The sequence below is a fragment of the Canis lupus genome, chromosome 20, assembly GCF_003254725.2.
Source record: "Canis lupus dingo isolate Sandy chromosome 20, ASM325472v2, whole genome shotgun sequence".
Classification (NCBI taxonomy): domain Eukaryota; kingdom Metazoa; phylum Chordata; class Mammalia; order Carnivora; family Canidae; genus Canis; species Canis lupus.
In genome coordinates this window covers 51,404,885-51,429,638 of record NC_064262.1, presented here as the reverse complement: position 1 = coordinate 51,429,638, position 24,754 = coordinate 51,404,885, and the positions used below count along the sequence as shown (strand labels likewise).

The 24,754-nt window shown below is 48.4% G+C and overlaps 1 protein-coding gene across 2 annotated transcripts in view; it reads right to left on the bottom strand.

Moving 5' to 3' along the window:
- The window catches only part of OLFM2 (olfactomedin 2), a 61,400-nt gene that overhangs the window by 16,216 nt on the left and 20,430 nt on the right, over window positions 1-24,754 (bottom strand). The gene's annotated exons all lie outside the window — the stretch shown is intronic.

Genomic DNA, 24,754 nt, shown 5'->3' with positions numbered 1-24,754 from the left:
GATTCATTTCTTTAATATTTAGGGGGTTTTGTACCAAAGAGAAGCAGCTACATTTGCATCAGACATCTCATTTTTCAAGGCAAGTGAGAGAGATCTTTTTAGCAAGATGGGTTTCTTCCTTCTCAGAGCTGTCACTTGGTTTCTCAGCTTCTCCCTCCCAGGCCTTTGGGCTGCTGGCAGGGGCAGGGTGGGGGTTTGGGGCCCTGGAATCATCCACCCTTTGATGTCCTGTCTGTCACAGCCCAAGGAAGCTTAATTAGAACCTCACAATGTTGCAGAGACTGAGCTGGCCTCAGGAGCTGGTGCAGGAGCCTAGCTGGTGATGGAGATGAATTCGATGCTTTATTTCCCGTCCCTCTGAATGGCTCAATATTTGCCATGGGGACCTGGAGCCCTGCCTTTGGGTACACAGAGTGTGCCCCTCTACTAACATTAGCAGGTCAAAAACGGGAATTCCCTTTAACAATGCAGACCTGTGGGTCTGGCTGCTTTTTATTTCTCAGCCCTGGCAGGCTGGGCTGAAAGCAGGGACATGAGAAAAATGTCCCCGTCGAGGTCATTTCCCCGCCACCATGGTCCCCGCTGCTGGAAGACACTGGCCTGGTTTTAATCTCTCGCCTGAAGTTTGTCAGAGGTAAAAATGAACCTGGGTGAGCTTTTCCGACACTTCCCTCGACTTACAGGAATTCAATTTCTGGACTGGGCATAAATTTGCAGCCATCAGCGCCCGCGGTGGGGGCTGGGGCTAGGCATATTGGCTGGGGATGGATTTCTGAAATCAATCCGTCGGCGCGTGGAAAAGGTCGTCATGGGGGAAATTTATCTTCCGTGGCCGGCTGAGGCATTTCATGCCTATAGCCAGGGACGCCCCTGCACAAAATGGAGGTGTTTGCTGTGATGCTCCCAGGTTGGGGGGGGTGTAGAGGGAGGAAACCTTGAAGGCTGGATAGTGTGGTCAGGAGGGGACAGGGGGAAAAAAAAAAGGAGGGGACAGGGGACCAACCTGCTAGCTAATAACTCACAAGGACAGCCAGCTGCCAGCACTGCCCGAAAACCTACTTCTATGATCTCCTAGCTCCGTGTATGCCTCGGAGGGCAGCAAGCTAATGTGGGGTTCAACCCTTTTGTCATTTGGCTGCATCTTTGACAAACAGCCCAGGAAGTGACTCTCAAAGGCCTTCGGTTCCTCCAGCCGAGGTGAGGCCACAGAGCATGGTCACTGAGGGCTTTGACTTTGGAGCCAGTCACCTGAGTTCAAATTCCAGCTCTGCTCTGTGCCCTTGGGCAAGTGACTGGGCCACCCCAAGCCTCCGTTTCCCCAGTTGTAATATGGAGCTAAGAACAGTAGTGATGTTATTGAGATCGTTGGTAATATATTGAAATGGCTTAACACAGGCAACGTAATACACAAGGGAGTGCATTAAAATTGATTATGGAATAAAAATAAGCAGATAGGTGCTGACAGAGACACAAAGAGGCAGCCAGTACCGTCTGCATTTAAATCCTGGCTCTGTTTACCCTGGGCAAGTGACTCACCCTCTCAGAGCCTCAGTTTGCCTCTCTCTCAAAGGGAAGTAGGGTGATGACAATGTTGGTGTTTTAAGGGTTAAGTGAGCTAATGTTTGAAAGTCAAGCGAAGAGGCAATTATAAAACAGTATGACCAGTGCCGTGTCGGGGGCAGTACACAGTGCCATACTCAGAGGCTGGCTATGGATCCTGGTTTTGAGGGCTCGGGGATAGCCTTCTGGAAGAAGCCATAGCTAAACAGACTGGATGACTGGGCAGGAGTCAGGAGGGTGAATGAGAGAATTTTAGGCAGAGGAAGCAACATGGGCAAAGACCTGGAGGGGAGAGAACTGTGCAGCCCACAAATATTTTTTGAGCACCTACTATGTGGTAGGCGCGCTTTAGGCCCTAGAGACTCAGCAGCAAATGAGACAGACGAGGACCCCTGCCCTCATGTCAGTTCCATTCTGGTAGGAAGAGAGGTGGCACACTCGAAAGTTTTTCGGTGGGGTGCCAAATCTCAAATTGGGAGGTGGGAGATGAGCTGGGTGTTCTGCTGGTCTGTCCAGATCCTCCCACCCCATTCCTCTGTCCTCTCTGTGCTCTGGGAGGCTGACACCCCGCAGCCCTCGCCTCCCAGGACCCCCTGCCCTCTAGTGTCCAGTGGAGCTCAGTCAATGACAGCAGCCATAGGAGACAGGGGGACAGAGGAGAGAGAGTTTGGGGGGTGGACACAGTTCAACCAACAGTCATGTGTGAGTAGGGAAGGATCTGGTCAGGAACGTCATGGAGGATGGACTGGCCAGAGCAAGACAGAGAGGCAGAGAAATCCACCAGATGAGCACACCTGAGGGCCAACTTGGCCCATCCTTGTGAGTTTTCCAGAGCTTTCAAAGAAATGAATCTCAAAGACAGAAAACAGCTCCAGCCATGAGACACGTCCTCCTCTCAGAGAGGAGGGGGCAGTGACAGCCACCGGGGTCACCGGAGCCCTTTGTTAGCGAGAATGGGCCACTTGAAGGGAAATCGATCCCAGCTAAGCACTGAGCAGCTGCTCCCAGCCAACGCTGCCAGAGATAGGCCCTTTGCCCCCTTCCTCTAGGTCTGGGACGGGAGCCAGCAGGAGCCTGAAGATTGCTCTGCCAGGTGGCAGGTCCCAGAAGAGCCTTCGATCAGCATGCATTGTGGTGTCCATCCCAGGTGGCACTGCAGCATCACTTCCAGCGTTGGTACTAACCAGACACCAGCTCCACATGTAATGATTATTACGGTCCCCAGGCTTGGCAAGCACTGCCTGTGTGCCAGGTACTGTGCATGCACGTTGTGTATGCAGGGGACCTCCTAGTGTCACCTCCTAGCCACGTGACCTTGGGCGAGTGACTTGAACCTCACCATGCCTCGGTTTCCCCATCTGTGAAACAGTGCTGTCACGGAAGTAAACGAGTGCCCATGCGCAGAGCTGTGAACCATACAGACTAAGAACTGTGTAAGGTGAGCCGCTGACAGTACTTGCCCTTCACTGCACAAACTGTGGTGTCGGGGTGCCATACACTGAAGGTGAGGGAGGGAAAGTCGAGTGACAGAGCCTGATATGGAACAGAGGCCACGCTAGATGCTTCCATGGAGGGAATTAATATGGCAAGTGTGATACTGAGGAGCCAGAAAGGCTGAAAGAGGGAAGTGGGGGAAGTGGATGATCAAAAGAATAGTAAATGCAGGAAGCTTCAGGGCTGGCAGGGCAAAGGGAGGAGGGGTGTTCCAGAGCCCGGGAACCAGGACCACCAAGCAGGAATCATGGCCCCCTGACTGGGAGCTGGAGGCAGGGAGCAGCCAAGACCACAGCCTACAGCAAAGAAATAGGGGAGAAATCCTTTGGCTTTTCTCTTCCTCCCACCTCCAACCGCCACCACAGACTTCCATTGGCTGAACCCACCAGGAAGCCAGGGAGCAAGGGAACTTGGGAGATGTAGTTTTCAGGGGTCAACTGCTCTAGGATACAGAGAACAAAGGGCAAGGAACAGATCTAAGGGACACCAGGTAAGTGACCAGCCCCCAGGACCGTGGCCTCACACTGCCTCTCCCTAGAGTTGTCTTGACCACCAAGCTACAAATTTACAGAGTGTTTGCTCAGGTCAACTGTTCCATTTCATGGCCCACAATTAAGTCTGATGGTATAATGATAACACTAGATCCTTCTTGTGCATAGTTAAGAGCTAAGTTTAAAAGTCACCTCCTTGGGAAGCCTGGGTGGCTCGGCAGTTGAGTGTCTGCCTTCGGCTCCGGGTGTGATCCTGGTACATAGTGCTCAGTAGATGTACAATGTTTTTTACAATGCTGCTTCTTTATATATTAAGTGGTGGGGCCGGAATTACAAACGCAGGTCTGTGGGGCTATACAGAGGCTGGTTTTTCTACTCTGCTGCCCTCCAGCCAGCTCCCCCAAGACTCTCCAAATTCTGTGTATTCTTCAGGGCTGAGAGTAAACATCACCACCTCCAGGAAGCTTCCTATCCCTGCAGACAGATCTAGGACCCCTCCTGTGGCGTGTCTCCACAGTTCCCTACCCCTTCCCACTCTTATTTATTTATATTTTATACCTTTCTTTGCCTGGGTGGGCATCCGTGTGCCCTATTAGGCCGTAAGCTCCACAAGGGCAGGGCTGGGTCTACTTTCCCACCATGGCCCCAATACCAGCACATGCCGGACAGGTAGGTAGGTCTCATTAGGGCATGAATGAATGAACAGATTAACAAATGCCTCCTGCACACTCCGAGTCCTCTATGGGACCTCTTTCTCCCGCACTCTGTGTCCACACTCTCTTAGGCTCACCTCTCTTCTTCCCCTTCCTTCTCAGGGTGGATACCAGGGCTCTGGGTTTTGAAGGACTCATGGAGTCTAAAGCAGTTGAGCGTAGCTTGGAAGCACATAGACCCCGGAGCCTAAAAACTTGAGTTCAAATCCTGGCTCCTCTACTTTCTAGCTGTGTGACTTTGGGCAAGTGATTTAACTTCTCTGCGCATGCGTTTCAGCGTCTGCAAAATGGATACCATAGCAGTGTCTTTCCATAGGACCACGGGAGAATTAAATGCCCTGTTCCAGGGCAGTGTGTCTTCCTCTCAGTTCCTATCTGCAATTCCCAGACAAGTCTGGGAAGCAGAGGGCTGAGTCTCCGGCAGTTAATGAATCCAGAAAGGACCTCAGCTGTGTCAGGGGAGCCCTGGTGCCAAGTTGGCCTGATTTTTATCCCGAGAGCGCTGAGAACAGGTTCTGGTGTCAGACATCCACGCTATGATTGGCATAAATGCCTGGTGCTCCTGTGACCCTGTTTGCTGGAGCCTGGGGGTATAGGAGATGCTCTTGGGTCTCTGCCTAGATCTCCTCACTGGGCACACCCACCCCACAGATGCTGAGAGTGGGAGCTCACAGCTAGCACCTGTGACCTTTCCTGGAGACCTGTCCTTGGTTTTGGGAATCACTACACTCTGAGAGGCAGCTCCCAGCCCCAGGAGCAGCCAAAACAGGATTGACACAGTGGTCCAAAAGCCCACCCCTCTGCAGCACAAGTTACGTTCCAGAGAGACCTCCACCCCCGTGGAGCAAGCCAAGCCTGGAGCTCACCTGAGACCTCATCCCCTCCCCGCTCCCACTTCCCTTACCCTCCATTCACAAGTAACCACATGCTCCGAATCCTACTCAGGTACTGCTTCTCAGGAACCCAACCTAAGCAGGGGGGAAAACGATGAACATTCAACCTAAGGGTATCTATGTGGGTGTCCCTTCAAAGCTCATGTTCACACCCAGGCACCAAGTTCTGGCACTTCCACCTACGTATGCAAACCGCCTGCCAATCCTGAGAGCAGTTCTGGCTTCAAAACGCATCCCAGTTTTGCCCAGTCCAACCAGTCTCCACGTGCAGCCCCCATCACCCTCCAAGGCTCGCTCTGCTGCGGTTTCCACATAAGAGTGCACTACCCCTTGATCGTGCACTCAAATGTATCTTGTTTCGTATTTGTCTCTCCCCCACGATACTGTCAGTTCCCTGAGGGCAGGGATGTTGATCGCTTTGTTCATCGCTGTGTTCTCAAACTAGAACAGTGCCCAGCACATAGTATGTGCTCAATAAACACTTCTGATATTGAAGAATGAATCCTTGAATGCATTCACTTGGAGCCAGCTTTCATCGCCTCTTTCTCGTACAGCTTTACAATCAGAAATCTACTCACTTCTCCCCATCTCCACAGTTATCTCCCCGGTGAAGATGCCTCTGCCCTGGTGCCCCTGCTGCCACCCTGTCCCCACAGCACCCAGAGGGCGCCGGTGAGCACCTCAGGCCATGTTCTTCCTCTGTTCAGAACCCTCCACGGCTCCCACCTTCCCTGGATAAAATCCTCACTACAGCCCAGTGGGCCTAACCAGATTTGCCCCATTCTCTCTCGGCCCTACCCCCTCCCTCTTTCCCCCTCCCTCACTCTGCTCCAGCCATGCGATCTCCTCTCTGTTCCTTCCACCACCTCAAGCCTGCTTCCTGTATAACGAGTCTTGGCTCTGGCTATTCCCCCTGCCTGGAATGTCCTTCCACCTCCTTCAAATCTTCACTTAAATGTCATTGCTTCCAGAGACCCTCCCTGACGGCTCCCACCCCAGTCAAAACTACAAGTGTCTCAGCACTACCCACCCCATCTCTTCCTTACCAACTTCTGACACACCTACATCATTTGTGCACTGATTTTATGTATTATCATTCTTCCCTCCAGGACTCCAGGCAGGGATTTTTACCTATTTTTGTAAATCGGTATATTGCCAGCACCTACAACAGTATCTTGCACACAACAGGTACTTAATATTGGTTTGTTAAAATTCTGCACAAATACCCTATAAGCGTTCCCCTTACACAGATGAGGAAAGCAAGGCCCAGAGCAAAGTCATGGGTCAGGGAATGGGCCCATGCGCTGGGACCACAGACATGTGAGATTGCATGTGACTGTGCGGTGTGTGCTGGTCCAAGCCCAAGTGGTTGCATCTGCCTGAACGTGGACATAGGAGGCTGCCTGGACATGCTGAAGCAGATTTTGCATGTGCATTTCTGTGTGTGGAAGGGAAGCAGTGGGCCAGACCACAGGCAGGTGCAAACACATGTCTGTATACTCGCTATGTGTGTGTGACACTGCACTGGAGGATGGGAATTTGTGCAACCACAGCCAAGCTGTGTGCATGCGTGCATGTGTGTGTGTGCACACGTGTGTGCGTGTGGGGTAGCTCCGGGAGGCTTGGACAGGGTTGGAACTGAACTTGAAGGAATGTGGTGGGTGAGGGAAGAACCCCATCAGCCACAGGCCTGTTATTTATAGACGGATCTTGGTTCATAAATTCCAAATGTTTTTTTTTTTTTATCTCTCTCACTGCCAGGCCCCTATAAATATTCATGAGCTTCCTGCCTTGGAATATTTAAGTAGTCGAAAGGAGGAGTGGGTGGACCATAAGGGGAAGGAGAGGGTCTCCTGTGGTGTTGGGAGGACATGCGGGTGGGGAGAATGAGGGTCTCTCTGGATTTGCCTTCTTCCCTCCAGGCTCCCCTTCCAAGCTGCAGCTGGCAAGATGGGGAAGGTTCTCAGCCAATACAGAGATCTCCCAATGCCTATTATTATTCTTCCCCAGTGTCTGTGGAAAAATACCACCCACTCCGGGGGCAGAGAAGGTGTCTGCGCTGTTTTCTCAGCTCCAGCTTGGAAACTCATTACCCTGGGACCCCCGGCTCAGGAGGGAGGGGAGGCCCCTCAGATATGCCAGGAGGCAAGGTGGCTCTGCAAGCAAACCACTGGGAAGGCATGGGTGGCTCCTGGCCTGGTCCCAAGGAGAGGGACAGGTCATAAAGACTGGTCCATAAAAGAGGAGATCAAGCATGCATGTGTGAAGCTGCATGTGTGAGTGTGTTACTCTCTGAATGTGTAAGAAACTGTGGCAGCCAACACAACTGTTCACAACTTTTCCATTTCTTCTCTCTTGGGTGCATGAGAGAGCTGTGCTTCCCCGGTATGGCCCTGTGACTCCCTTTAGCCAATGCCAGGTGACTGTTGGTGACTTCCCAGTGACAGCTTTAAGAGCCAGTGAGTGATTTGCCACATTCTTGTCTCAGCAATCGTGGAAGCATGTGTTGATGAGAAGCCTCTGTCAGCTGGGGTCCCCAAGTGACCACACAAGGCAGAGACCCCTGTCAACGGCATGAGGTCATTTAAAGAGTGAGATGGATGTGTGGCACGTCTGTGTGTGGCCAAGAACCCACAATTGTGCATAGGCATTTATAAGCCTAAGTGGGTGAGCATCAGTGAGTGTATGAAATTACACATCTGCATATATAAAACGGGGATGAGTAAGAGCGTGCAAAACTATGTGGGGGAAACTATGAATGTGAAAGGCAAGGCACTGCACGGCACACCTCCAGAGGGCGCTGTTCTCAGAGTGCACCACTCCCCCTTGAATCATGCCACTGTCACAAATACGGAAGTGTCATCATGTGGGAGGCTGTGTCTGAGTGTGCTGCCTTGGTTGGCTGATAGTGTGTGAGACCGTGATACAGTCTATGCACATGTGCATGAGGATCTGTGTGTGGCTGCTGTGTCACTGTGTATGTCTGTGCCAAGCATGTTGCTGTGTGCTTGAGGCATAGGTGTGGTTGGTGCCGTGTGTGTGTGTGTGTGTGCGCGCCCGTGTGCATGTGCTGCAGTGTGAATATGTGAGCTCCTGTGTGTTATGTGCCTGTGTGGAATGTAGGTGTTGCTCCAGTCTGCATCAGTGGTCACAAGCCACCATGGAGGGAGGGTCAGCCACCCTGGGCATTCCCAAGCTGTCAGCTCTGCTGAGCATGTCTCCAGGCTCATGGGCCTGTGCTGGCTCAAACTCAGATCCTAGGATGACCTTATAGTGGAAAATACAATTTACTTCTCCTCATTAGTCCTAGAACATGCCATGTCATTTGCAATAGACATTAATCACAGAGGTACTCACCAGTTTGAGGGAAGAGTCTCAACAAGTAGGGAGATCCCCAGAGGGCAAACTTGCTGTTCCCTCAACTCCCCCAAGAGAAGCCTATTTTATGTTTCTGTCGTCAGGCGCTATGCTCTGGTCTATCCCAAGATGTGGGGTTGGCCTTGTCTATCTCAGGCTTCCACTGTAGCCCTGATGCACTCAGGACTTGGATTTGTTCCTGGTCTCCTGGGACCAGGCTTATCTTTGGTCTATCCCTGGACTCAAGTTCAGCCTTTGTCTACCTAGGGTTTGGGCCTGACCCTCATCTGTCTCAGAGTCCACCATGGAGTGTGTTAAGACCTCAGGGGTGAATCCCTGTTCTGTCCCTGGACTTGAGCTAATCCCTAGTCTTGGAACCTGAGTTGAGCCTGGTCTATCTCGGCTGGGTCCACCCTGCCTGAGCTTGATCTTCAAAATCTGCTGAGATATCTAATAGCTGAAGTATCCACCTCCTGAGCATCTCCCCATTCATGGTGAGCTGCCCCCTGGAGCTCAGGCCTCTGGGATGAATGTCCATTGCAGCTGATTGTGGTGTCCCAGGATTAACCAGGGTAGGGGGACTTTATTTTCCAATGCCATTACCTAAAATTCCTCAAAGTAGATTTTATGGGTCTTTTTCAAGGATTATTACAAGGCTTTCTTGATGGGCTATTACAAATGGCATTAATCTTCAAGAATGGGGGACTTTTCAAGAATCCATCACAAGTCTTATCTCATAAATACTGGAGTTGGACATCTCCCTCCACCCCATCTGAGCTCTCTCTAGGCTCAGAGGTCAAACATCAGACCAAGAGTTCAGGAGGAGACTTTAAAGAAGGCTTTCTTCATTGCTGCATAGCCTGGGCAAGTCCAGCACACTGTCACCAGGCCACTTGAACTAAGCAGAAAGGCTCTAGCCATTCTCTATTCTCACATTTCCCAGGGGACATGAGAGCCATCAAATGGAATCTCTCTTCTCCTGTCATTGTGTACAAACTTCTTCCCCATCCTGGTCCTTACTCCCAGTTACAGCGGAGGAGGTACCTTTCATCTTAAGGTTCATGCAGCTGTTCTTGTTTTGGTCCTTTTTCCCTTCTTGGGAGTCTTATACAATCAATATCCTGTCTTTGTGTTGCATATTCAACTCCTTCTCAGGCAGAACTTTCTCATTAGTTTTTAAATGAACTCAAGTCTCCTCTATTAAAAAACCCAAATGCCTCACTTGATTTCTCCTCCCATCTGTCTCCCACTTCTCTCCTCTTCCTAGTTATCTATACTAACTGCCTTCTCCATCATGTCTATCTAGTTTCTGACCCTATCATACCACCAACACAGCAAAGTCCACCAATGGCCTCCATGTTTCTAAATCCAATGGACCCTTTTTAGCCTGTCGTCTTTCTTGATCTCTTAGCAGGATTTGACTCTGTAGAATGCTCTCTCTTTCTTGATATATTTCTTCCCTTGGACACTATGACACATGTTTGCATGGTTCCTTCCTACCTCAACACATCTCCTTTTCATCTTCTTCCACCTAGCCATTAAATGTTACTCTAAACCAGGGATTCTCAATCTCAGCACTAGTGATATTTTGGCTGGATAACAATCCTGAACCCTGTAGGATGTTTAGCAGCTTCCACCCACTAGACACCAGGACTACCCCCTCCCAGTTGTGACAATAAAATGTCTCCAGATATTGCCAAATGTCTCCTGGGTGTGAAATCATTTCCCAGTTGAGAAGCACTTACCCTTGCCAAAGCTTCCATCACCACCTGCATGCGTAAATGTCCTCAGAACTTCAAACCCAAATATACAGGTGACTCTTTGACCTGCCCCCCACTTGGCTGTTTCAAAAGCATCTCAATCCCAACACACTCAAAATGAAATGCAAGATCTCCTTCCTCTCTTGAACCTAGTTCTCATCATCTTCACAGCATCTCCCTCTCCCACTGCTGCCAAGTCAGTGGTTCAGATGCCCAGGCATTATCCTCACTCCCATTTCCATTCCCTCACCAAGTCTCATTGACTTTAACACCTCAACATTTTTGTGTTCATCCATGGTTCTCCATCTGTTTTTTTTTAATTAATTTATTTATTTGGGGTGGGGCCTAGGGAAAAGGAGAGAGAATCTCAAGCAGACTCCATGCTGAGCATGAAGCCCAATGTGAAGCTCAATCCCATGACCACAAGATCATGACCTGAGCTGGAATCAAGAATCAGATACTCAACAGACAGCAACCCAGGCACCCTGGTTCTCCATCTTTATCACCACTCGGTGATACAGTTGAGTTCAAATGATCTACTCTCATAATTCAGAAAGTCTATCTGGTCTACCTTGATTGGCCTTTTCTCTTGCCAGCGCACTCTACACATGAGAACCTTAGGGAACTTTCACAATGCACATCTGATCAAAACATCATCCCAACTGAAACCTCATTAGTAAATTCCCTTTACTCTTAGGATACAGACAAAACTTTTTTTTTTTCAAACAAAACTTTAACACAACCTTAAAGTCATGTAGGTCTACCCTTTACTTACCTCTGCTTTCATCCCACACAGTCTTTCCTTTCCTTTTCTTTTTTAAATATTTATTTATTTATTCATGAGAGACACACACAGAGAGAGAGAGACAGAGAGAGACATAGGCAGAGGGAGAAGCAGGCTCCTTGCAAAGAGCCCAATGTGGGACTCAGATCCCAGATCCTGGGATCACGCCCTGAGCTGAAGGCAAACGCTCAACCACTGAGCCACTCAGGCTTCCCTTTCCTTTTTTTAAATATTTTATTTATTTATTTGATACAGAGAGCATGAGAGGGGGGGAGGGACAGAGGGAGAAGGAAAAGCAGACTTCCCACCGAGCAAGAAGTCTGACATGGGGCTTGATCCCAGGACCTTGAGATCATGACCTTAGCTGTAGGCAGACAATAGACTAAGCTTACCAATGTGTGCCCACACAGTCTTTCCCCTCCAAGGTCTTCTTTAACCTGTCATACTGTCCACACTTTCTCTTACCCCAGGGCCTTTGCATAATTACGTCCCTCTGCCCAGAGCACTGTTTGGTCTTAGCTTCAGATCCCAGCTCTTTCTTCCTCAATCTCTCAAATTAGATCAAATCCCCTTATTAGAAGCTCCTGTAACACCAAAGATCTTTTCCTGAAAGCTGTTATCACACTTGCCATTTATATTTATTTGTGAATATTTGATCATTACCTGTCTCCTCATTTTGAAGGATGACCCATGTACTCTGCCTGGTTCACCATCTTCTCTCCTGTGATGTACAGAGTAGGTTCTCAGAAGTACTTGTTGAATAAATCCATGAATGGAAAAATGGCCTCAGTGCTTTTAGGATGAAGTTTAAGTGTCTTGCCCTGGCATTTCCATCACTTTGAAGACTGAGCTCTCAGCCTATGTAAAGGTCAAGGCAGACACCAAAGGGCACAAGATGTCAAATGGAGAATAATAATTCAGCAGAAGCAGGAAGTCGAAGACAAGGGATGACCAAAAGAATATAGGTCCCCTTGGGAGGAGGGAAATCTTGGGGAGACACTGGCTTTCCACAGAGCACAGAAGAGGGTACATAACATTATCTCTTCCTGGCTATTAAGAGGCAGGGTGACCCAGCTATCATCTGGTCTGCTCTGGTCCCCCCTTCTTTTAGAAATTCTCCTTAGGGGGCACCTGGGTGGCTCAGTCGGTTAAACTTCTGCCTTCAGCTCAGGTCATGATCCTGGTGTCCTGGGATGAAGCCCCATGTCAGGATCCCCACTCAGAGAGGAGTCTAGCTTCTCCCTCTCCCTCTGCCTGTCCCCCTGCTCATGCTTTTTTTCCCTCTCTCTCTCAAATAAATAAAATCTGAAAGAAAATAAAGAAGAAAGAAAGAGAGAAAGAAGAAAGAAAGAAGAAAGAAAGAAAGAAAGAAAGAAAGAAAAGAAAGAAGAAAGAAAGAAAGAAAGAAAGAAAGAAAGAAAGAAAGAAGAAAGAAAGAAAGAAAAAAAGAAAGAAAGAAAAAGAAAAAAAGAAAGAAAGAAAAATTCTCCTTAGGCATCATGTTTCTCTCCAGCTACCATCTCATTCCTATGTTCCTTTTTCTCACCCCTTACATATGATCTATCAGCAACTCCTGGTGGCTGTACTGAAGACATGTGCCAAATCTGCCCACTGCTCACCATTCTGGATGCTTTTATCCTGGCCCAGCCATCACTGGCTTTTGCTTGGACTATTGCAGTTACCTCCTCCCTCATGTCCCTGCTTCCACCCTCACTCCCTGAAACCCATTCCCTAACATGGAAGTTAGAGGGATCTTTAAACAACGTGAGTCAGATCATGGCACTCTTCCCCACTGCAACTTGTCCAGCAGCTTCTCATTGAACTTAGAATAAAAACCAACATCTCTCCTTGGCTTGTGAGACCCTGCGTGCAGTATCCCCTGCTGACCTATACAACCTCAGCCCTTCCTTCTCTCAAGGCACCCAGGCCCTGTCTTTCCAGAAGGCATCAAGCTCATTCCCATGTCAAGGCATTTGCACTGTGGTTCCCTCTCCCAAAATGTTCTTCTCTCACTTTTTCCATGGCCAACTCCCTCTCATCTGTCAGGTCTCTGCTCAAAGGTCACCTCCCTAAAATTCCAATTATAAGATGAATAACTTCTGGGGATCTAATGTAGAGCATGGTGACTATAATTAACAATAATGTATCATATACTTACAAGCTGCTAGGAGAGTAGATCTCTAGTTGTCAACACACACACACATACACAGGCAATTATGTGATGGAGGTGTTAACTACCCCTGCTGTGGTAATCATTTCACAATAGATATGTGTATCAAATCATTGTTCACCTTAAACTTACAAAACGTTATATGCCAATTACATCTCAATAAAGATGGGAAAAAAGTCACCTCCCCAGAGATACTACCCAGATGTCCTGACAAAACAAATCTCCTGATTACTTCCTTTCATGTCTCCTTGCTGTCTTTACAGTGTTTATCTAAGTAAAATGAACCTGTTGGGGTACCTGGGTGGCTCAGTCGGTTAAGCAGTGCCTTCTGCTCAGGTAGTGATCCCAGGGTCCTGGGATAGAGCCCCACATCAGGCTCCCTGCTCAGCGGGAAGCCTGCTTCTCCCTCTCCCTCTGCCTGCTACTCCCCCTGCTTGTTCTCGTTCTCTCTCTCTCTCTCAAATAATTAAAATCTTTAAAAATAAAATAAAATTTTAGGGCTACCTGAGTGGCTCAGTTAAATATCTGCCTTGGGCTCTGGTCATGGTCTGAGGATCCTGGGATCAACCCTCCTTCCTATGTTGGGCTCCCTGCTCAAAGGGGAGTCTGCTTCTCTCTCTTCCTCTGTCCCTCCCCCTTCCTCATGCTCTCGCTCACTCACTCTCTCAAATGAATAAATAAAAAACCTTTTTAATTTATTTATTTGCTTACACATTTGTTGTGCATCCAGCATAAAATACACATCGCAAGATGAACAGATCCATTGTATTCACAGCTGTGTCTCAGCACCTACAACAGCACCTGGGACTCTAGGCACTCAGTCAGTTTGTCTAGTAAGTGAATGAATGAGAGAATAAATGATGGGTGCCTATCATTGCCTCCCCTCCCAGGGCCTCTTCCAAGAGACAGGCTCCTACCTGTAAATCCCTACTGAGAAAGAGACTTCCACAACACATGTTCCAGGTCCCAGAGTTGTCCAGTCTCAGCAAACTGGACAAGCAGATTCCTGATACACACTGAAAGAGGCAAATTTTCCAGTCCAGGGAGATGGAGTTGGAACATGAAAGTCAAGGCAATTAAAAGGTGTAGGGCTGTGGAGCTGATGGTGCCCAGGGGGTCAGAGGATGCTGGATTGAGGGGTGCCCAGAGTGAAAAGGGATGGGGGAGAGTGAGGGGCTTCCCTCCTGGCTTCAAAGGAGCCCCGCCTCTGCCACCATCCCTTGCCCTGGTTTAACTCTCTGAACAGCACTATTACAGGATTATAATTCCTCGCTCTTACTGGCCTCTTCCCAATAAAATGCCAGCTCCATGAGAGCAAGCGCCTTGTCTGTCTTGTCTACATGGTGCATAGTAGGTGCGGAATAAGTATTTGCTACGGAATTGAAATGAGTGTGTGAGTGATGACTTTCCAAGGTCCTGGAGCCCCAGATACTGGGTTTTGTGAGATTCCCTGCATTCCTTATCTAAAGCTCCTCTTAAACCAGGCCCTTTTAGGGGGCTTTCTATTCCAAACACATTCTTTGACACCCACCCATCCCCAGGCAGACAGACCAGACCGTGATGCTTAGAGGCAGATGAGAACAAAGAGGATGTCAGGCAAGAGCCAACCAATGAGAAAGGAAACCATGGCTTTCAAGGACTGACTCTCTCAAGTGAGAGCAGGAGAGAAACAGATGAAGCTAGAAGGCCGGAGGGACACTTCGATGGGTGCCAGGTAGGACAAGATGGGGGGTGGGGGTGGGATGAGAGAAAAGGCTGGAAAACTAGACACAAAGAACAAGGCATTCTGCATTTCAAGGAGAATATTCATAATGGGAATAATGATTCTACTCACTGATAATTATGGTCCCTAACATTCACTGGGTTCTTCCTTGTACCAGGTACTCTAAGCCATTTGCCAGCACTGGCCACCGTAATTAGCTCTGATGGGAGGGGGGCATCAACAGGAAAGAATCTCAGCCAAGACAATCTGATGAGTGAGGCTGGGCTCAGGACACTGTATTCCTGGATGGCATCGCCAGGTCACCCAGGTGCCCATGTGACTAGATTTCCCTTCCCTGTTCATCCAAAAAGGACCTGGGGGTTCCAAAGCCACTCCTATTGAGTTTGAGATCTCACTTAGCCAGGAGTCCAGGGACCTGGGGGGAGGGAGGGGCTTGGTCATTCACGTCCCAAAATAGTAACATGTGGATATTGGGATACCCAAAAGTTCTATGACTGTGTGGACACCTGTGTTTATCTATAGGTACCTGTGAGCATCTATGCTCTGGACACTTATGGAACATCTGGAGACATCTGTGAGTAGCCAAGTATAGAGGTGCACATTTGTGTAAATCCAGGCAAATGCTGGTGTGTATCAGTGGACAAGTGCAAGTATATGTGCATCTTGCACTGTTGCCCATGGCCATGAACATTCTCTTCACTCTGAAATGCTCATAACGTTCTAGTCCCATATTCTCTGTGCACAATTATGAGCCCACAAGTCAATCTGCATAACCACTCTTTATATCTGTGCACCAGATATATTTGTGTCTATTTGCCTTCTCCTTGATCATTCGTGTCCCTGCGTTGCTCTATAGCACAGGTGAACACCTCCCTATAAATACCCATGGCCTTCTGTGTGATCCCACATGCACGTCTACCCGGCAGCCACAAACATGCCACAGATCTGTGTCCATTCAAGAACACCAGGTGAAACAGTGAATAGACTGGAATTAAAATTTTAAAAAAGAAAACTCATGCCCTTCCATGTATATAATTCTCTATGTCCATTTGTGTCTACCCGTATCCACGAACATTCCCACACTTCTCTCAGTAGGAACTGACATCTGTGTACATTCTGTCAGCTGCACTCTCAGGACTAACTCATTAGCATTGCAGTCAGTCCAGAAATATTCTTGCAGAATTTATGCTTTACTAATAAGCCTGGTGTCCTGCTGAGGTCACATGGCACTTACAAGGGCTAATGGAGCCAGCCTCAGCCAGCAGGCTTGGGGAATCCTGGCCTCCTGGAATAGCCAAAGAATGCACTCACCATAATGAGCAAACTCCTCTTCTCTCTGACTGCACCAAGTGTCCCAACCGGTGCCTGTTGAGATATGTTTATGGCCCCAACACTACCCTGCCATCGCACAAAGGGCTCCATCTTCAGATCTGTCATTGTACGGAAGGCTGTATCACTCACTCATCAGGGTGGCACACTGAGGGCTGCATCAACAGACTTGTCACTATACTGTAGGCTGCATTACCTCTTTGGATATTACACTGAGGGTTGCATCATCAAACCTTTCTGTGAAGATGGAATCATCCTTTTGGTCCTAACACTGGGGGCCCCAGTCCCAGGCTGAGCATTATACTGAGGGCTTTGTAGCTAGAAAATAAAACTTGAGAAGCAACATTTTCCCTTTGCATTGATAACTCCTCTGTGTGGAGCGAGAAGGGGCAGGTGGAGGTGAGGTTGAGAAGTAATCCTAAGGGAACGAGTAGGACCACAACAATGAGGGAACTGGGGATCTCGAAGCTATGCACTGGGGAAGGGAAGCTACAGAGGACAAGGGAGTAAATAGTACATCAAGGGAAGGAGCTCAACCCTTCTGATTCATCAGTGCTGAAGGGGCTGGGGAAATTTAGAGTGTGTAGCTGCAGGGCTGCCTGACTAGCTCTTCCTGGAAGCTATAGATATTGTCATCCCTCCACTGTTCCTGCCAGGGAGGTCTGCAAGACATATCTTGCCATGCCCTTGAGGACAGATGCCTAGCCTGCCAGTGCAGACCTCCATAGCACAGCCATGCTATGACAGGTCCCGTCACGTGCCACATCCTCTTTGTGCTCCACATGTCCTGTTGCACCCTGACACACTCAGGCGTGCTGCGCTCAGACATTTCCATATGAGAGACACACTCGGACTTGCTCCAACATATCCATGGGCTCAGACATGCCCTGCAGCCATCAGATCCTTTTTATACAAAGGGGCATGCGGGCCATAAAGACATGCCCTGACACATTCAAACATACTATGCCACACCTTGACGTGTGGGGCAGTCTCCAACAGACACACACATGCCCCGGCAAGCTCTGGGGGGCTGGCAGGTCTCCAGCCTCTGCCCCTGAGTCTATATGCCTGTGGCCACCTTGCCCTTCCAGATGGATTGATGGGGCAGCAGGGAGAAGGCTGTTATAAATTAAACATTGAGACACTGCCTGAGCACCAGACTCTGCCATCTACTCATTGGCTGGTTCTCTCCCAGGAGGCTGCGGGACCATAGGGTGGGGGAGAGGGCAGAGGAAGTGGCTCATTTAATTAATTAGTCCTAATTGAGATATCTTTGTAAATATCCCTTTATTGAAGGACACGATCCCATCATTTCCTGGGAATTTGCTGTCTCTATTTATCTCCAGCCCCTGAGTATTGCCGAAATGACAAGAAAAGAAAGAGCAATCCAAAGGGCTGCTTGAACCCTAGCCATGCTTCTGGCAATGACAGCAGCACCGAGGGACAGGCAGGGAGGCTCAGAGAGATGCAGAGATCTAGGTGGAGTGGCAGGAAGAGAGACAGAGATACAGGCGGACCAGAATATAGGCAGGAGGGAAGAAGATAGGCAACAGGGAGGTCAAGCAACGTCAGCAGAGTCGGGATGCAGGCCCTGAAATGCAGGAAGAGGGAGAGACTGCCAGAGACAGAAGGAGAAACTTCACAACAGGGAGACCAGAAGTGGGGACAGATGGACCATAGCTAGGCAGACAGACCTCCCTCTGCCTTTTCCTGCCTCACCTGGTCTCCTCATCTCCTGGACAAACTACCCACTGCAGCAGCAGCAGCAGCAGCAACAATCAAGCCTGATTCCTCTTTGGCCCTTGCTATCCTCCCCTTGTCTCTCCCTCCCCCAATCACCCCTGCAATCATCTCCCTTGTTCAAAATGAGCTTTTGCAGCTGCAGCCCAGACAGCTGTTCCATCTTGGAGCCAGCATTGGGGCCTGATGGCTGGGTCCTAGAGGGAGGCTCTCCTAGGTGGCAGCAGTGGAATAGGAATGGGTAAGGGAGGAAAGGGGCTCACCGGGAGTTTGAGCCCCAACCTCCACCTCCTCCTGGGCTCCCCTCAAAGCTTAGCTCCAATTTCTGGCACCCTGGAGGTACAGACTACCCAGGTCCCCTCTAGGGCCTTCAAGAGCTCACTCTGGTCTGGCTCATCTTGTCCCATTCACTGAATCCTGCCAACAGGCTTTGGCTCTGTCCTGTTGTCTCAAGAGCCCTCTCAGATCTGAGAAGTCTCCTCTGTCCCTCACCCCCCCTCAGCATCCTGGACTATGATACAGCAACTATGGTGACATAGAAATAGGATCCCAGAGAGAGAGAGAGAGAGACAGAGACAGAGACAGAGGTAGAGAGTCAGACATAGACCTAGAGCTAGAGATGGAATAGATATAGAGACATCAAGAGACAGAGATGACAGAGACACACAGAGACAAAGACAGAGACATAGAGAGGACTTGGAGACAGAAACAGAGAAAGAAAAGAGTATGATGAAGAGAAGCAGATACTGAGACACAGGCAGATAGAGATAATCAACATTCACTCAACAAACACTTACTGAAAATCACCCATGTGTTGTAACTACAGTTAAAACAGAGGGAGGGGAATATAGTTAATGACAAAGATACAAGAAAGAGAAGGACAGAAAGAGACTCCAAAGACAAGAGTTTAAGACAGTGAAGCATCAAGGGTGAGACACACAGAGGCAAGATTGGGAACCAGCCTGCCCTCCAACGCCCAACCCCCCAGGGTCTCCCAGTGGCAGCCTCTTCACGCCCACACACAGACAGACCCAACCCCACATCAAACTCTCTGAAAGCACCTGGGCCTCCCCCAGATGGTTGCCTTTCTTCCTTGCTCAGCTTTGTGGCTGCTCCCCACTGGTGCTTCACAAAGAGGCGACAGCCATCCAGAGTCAGAGGGGAGAAGGATACTGGGGGCATGAAAGACACCAAAAGCAGAAACCAGGGCTTCCCTCTGGAAGAGGAAGAAGACAGTTTTAGCCTCACTCAAGTGGCCCCAAGGCCTAGACCACCTTCCCTTGGTGGCTGTCCATGGTGCTGAAACATAGGCAAAGGCTGCACCTCAAGCCATCTCTTATGTTGGCATCAAATGTGGGGTGCACTAGGTCTAGGGTGGTGGTCAGGAACACCGACATGCTAAGGCTACTACCTAGCTCACCAGCTCCTCAGACACACCACTTGCTGTCTCACCCCAACACTATTACACACTTTGTTCTCTTGGCCTCTCACCCTCCACCTTATCAGCTGTCTCTGCCCAACTCTTTCTCAACCGTCATGTCTCAGGGCAAATGTCACCTTCTCAGAAAAGTCTTCTCTGACCACCCTTTCCCAATTACATGCTTTTATGTCTCCATAGCTCCCCCTTCATGACCCTTACTAAACTGTGATTATATAGCTATTTACACAATTCTACATTGACTGTCTCCCTATGAAGCTTTAAGAGGGAAGAGACAGTTTGTTCATTGCTCTTTTCCCAGTCCTCAGCACAGAACTCGGTATATAGATGGATTCAGTGATTGCTGGTTGGGAATGACTCTGCTCTCTGGTAGCTAGACTACTCCATACCTTGATGTGGGAGGTTGGCAAAGTGCACACTCGTCAGACATCCATTCACACATAAAAATATTGGAAAACAAGGACACATGAAAAGAAGCTTTAAGAAATAGATGCTTCTGGGTGGCTCAGTTGGTTAAGCATCCAACTCTTGATTTCAGCTAAGGTCATGATCTCAGGGTCGTGAGATCAAGCCCCACATTGGGCTTCATGCTCAATGGGGAGTCTACTCAAGATTCTCTCTTCCTCAGGGCACCTGGGTAGTTCAGTCAGTTAAGTGTCTGACTTCAGCTCAGGTCATGATCTCCAGGTCCTGGGATCAAGCCCCATGTTGGGCTCCTGCTCAGCAGGGAGGTGCTTCACCCTCTCTTTCTGCCCCTCTCCCTTGCTCATGCTGTCTCTCTAATAAATAAATAAAATCTTTTTTTAAAAAAGATTCTTTCTCTGCACCACTAGCTCTCTCTCTCTCCCTCTCTCTCAAAATAAGTAAATAAATCTTTAAAAAATCAAAAAGAAAAGAAACACACTTCTGATTCACAGAAAAAGCCTGGGGAATCACAGAAATTCTCATCAAAGTTCAGAGGTGTCATTAGGAGGAAGAAGGGGCAGTAATCTCATGCGGTCAGAAAGAACTGAGACCATTCAGGACATACCTACTACCCTAAAGGAGAAGATCCCAGTAATAAACAAAAAGAGACAAAGTGCTTGCACGGCACTTCTATTCTGTTGGTGGCAAACAATTACCAAGATGATTTCAGATAATTATGAGTGCTGGGCAGAAATAGAACAGGTCCAAATAACAGTGTGGGGATATTTTAGCTGGAGTGGTTAAAGGAGATCTCTCTGAGGAGGTAACATTTGTGTTACCTAAGTGGGACCTAAGTGGTGAGAAGGAGCAGGCTAGAGGAGGTTCCCAAAGGATGGCACAGCAAATACAAAGTTCCAGAGGCAGAAACAAGAAAAAAGATGGAAGAGTGGTCCAAGACCTGAGAGACTCAGGCAGGTAGAGTCTTGCAATAATAATAATAGCAATAATAATTACAATAGCTGACCTTTCCAGGCACCTTCCTATATGTCAGGTACACTGCTAAGCACAATGTTATATGGAACATTCCACCATTATCCCCATTTTGTGGATAAAGAGAGTGAGGTTTTATGAGTTGAACCGGGGTAAGGAGTTCAGATTTGGTTCAAGAGAGGTAGGCAAAAGCTCGAAGAGGCAAATTTCATACTCACAATCTAGAAGGATTTTCTAACAATTAGAGGTCTCTTTAAAAATGCAACAGGCAGAGGCGCCTGGGTGGTGCAGTCAGTTGAGGGCCAACTCTTGGTTTCAGCTCAGGTTGTGATCTCGGGGCAGGGTCGTGAGATCGAACCCCACGTCAGGCTCTACACTCAGTGCAAAGTTTGTTTGAGATTCTCTCTCCCTCTGCCTCTGCCCCTCCCACTCATGCTCTCTTTCTTTCTCTAAAATAAATAAATAAACCTTTTCTTTAAAAATGCAACAGGCTGGGTGCCTCGGTGGCTCAGTGGTTGAGTGTCTGCCTTTGGCTCAGGGTGTGATCCTGGGTCTGGGGATTGAGTCCCACATCAGGCTCCCTGCGAGGAGCCTGCTTCTCCCTCTGCCTATATCTCTGCTTCTCTCTCTGTCTCTTACGAATAAATAAATAAAATCTTAAAAATACTTAAATAAATGTAATAGGAAACTTCATATTTCTTTCCTGCTCCAAACCCCTCCAAATCTCCCGTCCTTTGATACTAAGAACGAAGTGTCCAAATCCCTTTATGACATGGACCCTTCTGGCTATGCAGGCCACTTCTACGCTCCCCCCAACATGGCACATAAATCTCCAGGAACTCTAAACTGCTTTCTCTCTCTACTCACCATGATGCCCCTTGCTTCTGAGCCTTTGTTCATGCTGTTCCTTCTCGCTCTGTCTTCACCTGGTGAATTCCTTCTCAATGGTTAGACTCAGTTTGAGGGCCACCACCTCCAAGAAACCTCCTCTGGACCCTGGCTGGTTTAGATGCCCTCCCCTGCACCCCCATAACACTCCAGAAATATCCTTATTACCATGCACACTGTGTTGTGTCACAAGTACCGTTAGTGAGACTGCAATCTGATTGAAGTCAGGGATGTTATTCATCTCTACATCCCATGGCCCAGGACCCTTCCCAGTACAAAGTAGATGTTCAATAATGTTTCTTCACACTTTAAGTGTTTGAACAGAAGATGGATGCCCACAATTTAGGAGCAGGTAAATATGGTAGGTGGGTGTCAACTTCACAATATGCCTACTTTCTCCACCCCTTTGGCCCCTACCTTGGTCCAACCCCCATCATCACTCACCTGGATCAGTGCAGTGGCCTCCTCACTAGTCTTCTGGCTCCCAGTCTCATCCCCCATAGTCTGCCCTCCTCACAGGAGCCAGAGGGAAGCTGAACACCTGAACAAAGTCCTGTTCCTCCCCTTGCTCAGAACCCTCCCTGGAATTCCATTTATCTACTTAACAAGTATTTATTGAACACCTAATATTGCTAGGCCCTATACTAAGTACTAGTCAGTCAATATAACTTTTTAAAAATCCTTGCCCTTGTGGAGCTAACATTATAGTAGGGGTGAATCAGGCAGTAAGATAAATAAGTTGACTATGCAGAGCATATTAGAAGGTTTAAAGTGCAAGGAGAAATAGAAAGCATGAAGAGTCACAAGTTAAATCTAAAATCCCTATGAGGTTCCCCCATCCCTGAGCATGATGCAACTCCCTTGTCACCTCTTGCCCTCATCTCCAACTGCTTTCCACCCTTTGTGCACTCTGCTTCAGCCACGGTTTCCTCACTGTTTCTCCAATATTTTGGACATATTCCTACCTCAGGGCCTTTGCACTTGCTCTTGCCTCTACTTGTAACTCTCTTCCTTTAAATATGAGTTCAAGTGAGGTAGGCAAAAGCTTACTTCCTTCAAATTTCTGCTCAAATGTCACCTGCTCATAGGGGCCACCCAATCAAAAATAATCCCCCTATCACTCTCCACTCCCCTTATACTGCTCTATGCTTCTTCATAGTAGATGCATTAGCATCTAAAATATTATAGATTTGTCTAGTTATTTATTTCTCCCCATCCCTGCTCTAGAATGTCAGCTCCCTGAGGGCAAGACTATCTTTTTTGTTCATTGTTATATCCCTGGCACCTAAAATAGTGCCTAGAACATAGTATATGCTGAATAAGCATTTGTTAATAAATGAGTGAATGAAGGGAGATACCCTCTAAGAGAATTCTTGTTGCTTAGGATAAGAGGGGGGGGAATCAGCAGAGTGGGGTGCTGTTTAGGGCTGTTCGCAAACATCTTTTTTTTTTTAAGATTTTATTTATTTATTCATGATAGTCACACAGAGAGAGACAGAGAGGCAGAGACACAGGCAGAGGGAGAAGCAGGCTCCATGCTGGGAGCCCGACGTGGGATTCGATCCCGGGTCTCCAGGATCGCGCCCTGGGCCAAAGGCAGGCGCCAAACCGCTGCGCCACCCAGGGATCCCCTGTTCGCAAACATCTTGCCACTGCTCTCTGTTCAGGTCATGGAAGGACCACACTTCTCACCCTCTTTGAGGTTAGGCATGTCATGTGACTTATGTTAACCAATGAAATGTGACCAAAGTAACACTCCAGAGTAGAGCTTTTGGACCTGATGGAGGATCTGCCTTCCTTTTTCTGTTCCAATGATCATGTCACCACAGAGCCTCCATCATCCTGGGTCCCTGAATGACTCCTATGGACAAAGTTCTCCAGCCAACAATGGACATACAATGCAAGGGAGAAGTGGACCTGTGTTGCATTAAACCACCGAGCTTTGAGGCTGCTTGTTATCACAGTGTACCCTGACCTCTCTTGACTGATACCGAGTATCTGGAGCCTTTTCCCCCAGGAAACTGTCAAGAAAAGACATGGAATTTGAGTTTTCGTTCTTTGCAGGAAGTCCTCAAAGAGCCCTTTGTGGATAGCTGCTTAGGCCCTTCCCCTATTCCTCCATGAGGAAAAGGGTCCTCCCCCAACAGAATACCTCTTGTTCATTTCCCCTTCCTTTTTCCAGCCCTTAAGGAAGGGTGAGCAGATGGGCAAGGGCATAACATATAAGATGCAGGTAACTCTCTTCAGGTGCTGTAATGACGGCAGCTGCCGGCAAGGGGTTGACAGCTCTTAGTCTGGTTCTGGATTTATGACTCCCAGATGAGGAGCCATTCCGCTGAAGGCTCCCATCCCACAGGGATGGTTTATGGCTGAGAGTTGGCCAAAGGTAGTAATGGTGGAAGCTTCCTCCCCATTCCTTTCCAGCGATGACCTGTAACACCACTCTTAGAATCTCTTAGAATGCTAAGCTGTTTCTCCAGATCAAATTGGGGGGGGGGGGGGAGTCTGAGACAAGAATAGCCAGAGGATCTGAGCTCACCTCCACCTCACCACTGAGGCCTTTTATTAAGTCAAACACCAGCATCCAATCTTCTTCCTCATGACTGAGAATCCCTGAACTGCTCAGTTAACTCATGTTGGTGCTCTACACTTTTCTACAAATCCTTACTGAGCACCTCGGATATGCCTAGTAACTTCCATTTGTTCTCCCCAATCCTTAGGAACATGGATTCTTTTTTTTTTTTTTTAAGATTTTATTTATTTATTTGATAGAGAGAGAACACAAGCAGGGAGAGTGGGAGAGGGAGAAGCAGGCGCCCCACTGAGCAAAGAGCCAGATGTGGGGCTCAATCCCAAGACTCTGGGACCATGACCTGAGCCGAAGGCAGATGCTTAACCAACTGAGCCACCCAGGTACCCCAAGATTCTTTTTTTTTAAGATTTTATTTTTAAGTAATCTCTACACCCAATGTGGGGCTTAAACTCGCAACCCTGAGATCAAGAGTCGCATGTTCCACCT